This window comes from Gekko japonicus, unplaced genomic scaffold, assembly GCF_001447785.1.
Source record: "Gekko japonicus isolate JY-2015 unplaced genomic scaffold, Gekko_japonicus_V1.1 scaffold2598, whole genome shotgun sequence".
NCBI lineage: Eukaryota > Metazoa > Chordata > Lepidosauria > Squamata > Gekkonidae > Gekko > Gekko japonicus.
The window spans coordinates 83,076-85,381 of NW_015169861.1; positions in this window are offsets into that span (position 1 = coordinate 83,076).

Sequence of the window (2,306 nt, forward strand, 5' to 3'; positions counted from 1 at the left end):
CAGGCCTTATAAATAAATACTTTGTTTTTCTAAAAAGCGATTGTTATGACTGTATAAGGGAAGTAACATGAAGAGTTAGAGGAGGCTTCTTTTGGAGAGATGACCTGTTCTAATGAAAAGTGCTCCCTAAGAAGCTGCCAAGGACTGACTGAAAAGAATATTGAGATTAGAATCCAGTAGCACCTTAGAGACCACAGGATTTTCAGGGTATACGCTTGCAAGAGTCAAAACTCCCTTTGTCAGAAAGAAGTAGGAATGGAGATTTGAGTCCATATCTCCTAATCAGAAGGCGGGAGGGGTGTTGCAAGGAAAGGAGGTAGGAGGCTCTTTTACTGCAGACCAACATGGCTACCCTCTGAAACGATCTTCACAATAAAGAACCGGTTTGCCATGCTTAGAAAATACCAGTCTTTTTCTTCGGAGGCCAAAAGACGTTTCTCTGCCTGACGATCTAGAGAAAATAATTCTCTCTCCCCTGTTTCTTCAAGTAAGCCATCTTATTAAATTGTAGCACCTCAAACTGCAATTCAGGCGCAGTTGCTGTCATGAATAGGGATGGGCACGAACCGGGTCATGCACCAAAATTCAGCACGAACGTTGTCCAGTTCAGAGCCCCAGAACGTTTACCAAGCTTTTGCACAGTTCAGTTGTTTGGGCCATTAACAGCGGATGGGCACACCAGCCCCGCTGTTAGGATTAAATGGCTGGCAATGATTTCAATGATCTGTTTTGCTGCCCCCTGCTTCTGAGTGGGAGGAAGCAAAATGGACAGCTGAAATGGCTGCAAGCCTTATCAGCCTAACAGCAGATGGGAGCACCCACCCCGCTATTAGGTTTAAGTGGCCACCAGCCATTTAACCCTAACTGAGCAATTCCCCCCCCCTTTCTCCTGACTGTGGCTTGCCAGTTCTGTTCAGCCAGTTCCATTTGGGCGTGGTTTTTCCCCCCAGTCCGGGGTTCCATTGAGGACCACCCTGAACCGGAATATTTTGGTTCATGCCCATCCCTGGTCATGGATGATTCCTGAACTCTGAAAACTACTCGCACAAAAGAACAAAGTGTGGACAATATTCAATTGGAACATTTAAATAGGCTTTTTAAAAAATGGGGCGGTTCTATCCTGTAGAAAAATAGAGACTAATGAATAGGGACTCACAAAGGAGGATCTCACTCCCATGTATACTCCTCTGCCCACTTATCTCTGCTTTCCTTTTTCCTTTATCTGCTTCCTTCTCTCTCTCCCATACCTACTTTTTAGCTGTCTGTTCCCCCATCCCACTTTCCCGATTTCTCTTCCCCTTTAGCCTGTCTCATTTTCTATCCTACCTACCTACCTACCCTTTCTGCTTCCCTTTTCAGTGTTTAACCTTCCTCCCCGCTTCCCTCGAACCATCTTTTACCTTTTTACAATTATGTTCCTTTCTCTCCCACATAATACTCACCAAGGCATGGAAGGTGGTTGCCTAGCAACCCCCAAAATGGCTCCTGAGATGTCTCCGCATAGTCTTGTGAGAGTTTCAGTAGCATTATTGGTTAATTGCAGGTTTTGCTTCTACAATTTTGGGAGTTTTATCCCAGCAATGTGGTTTGTTTGCTTTTCCCCCCCTGCAAACCTGGGACTTCTCCCAGATTGGTATAAAAATTTCTCACCTGTCCCTGGCCCCACTGTGTAAATCTTTTGCACTCTAGAGCCAGGTTCAGAATTAGGTATATGCAGACAGAAGAAAATGTCAACTGCTACGGATTGAACTTTCTTAAAGCAGTACCCATCTCAAGCCCATATAACCATTTTCTTTGTACTTATTTATTTATTTATACCCCACCTTTCTCTAAAATGGGGACTCAAAAGCAGCTTAGAAAGTTCATTTTATCCTCACAACGAACCCATGAGGTAAAAAAAGGTAAAGGTTCCCTTGCTCGAAAGCCAGTCGAGTCTGACTCTAGGGTTGCGATGCGAGGTAGGGCAGGCTAAAAGCCGATGACTGACCCCTGGTCACCCAGTGACCTTCCAAGGCAGAGTGGGCATTGGAACCTCAGTCTTCTGGATCCTAGTCTGATACTCTAACCAGTATACCACACCTCTCAACCATTTATCCCACCCTTTCTCCAAGGAGCTCAATCTGGCATATTTTAGTGGCTTGTCCCTTACCCTCACAGTATCCCTGTGAGGCAGCTTAGGCCAAATGTACACGACTGGCCCAAGGTTATCCAGTGTGTTTCATTATGAGTTTGAATTTTGGTCTTCCCACTTCTATTGTGATACTAACCACTGCACTCATTAGCATTTTCTTTTAATGAGATGATTG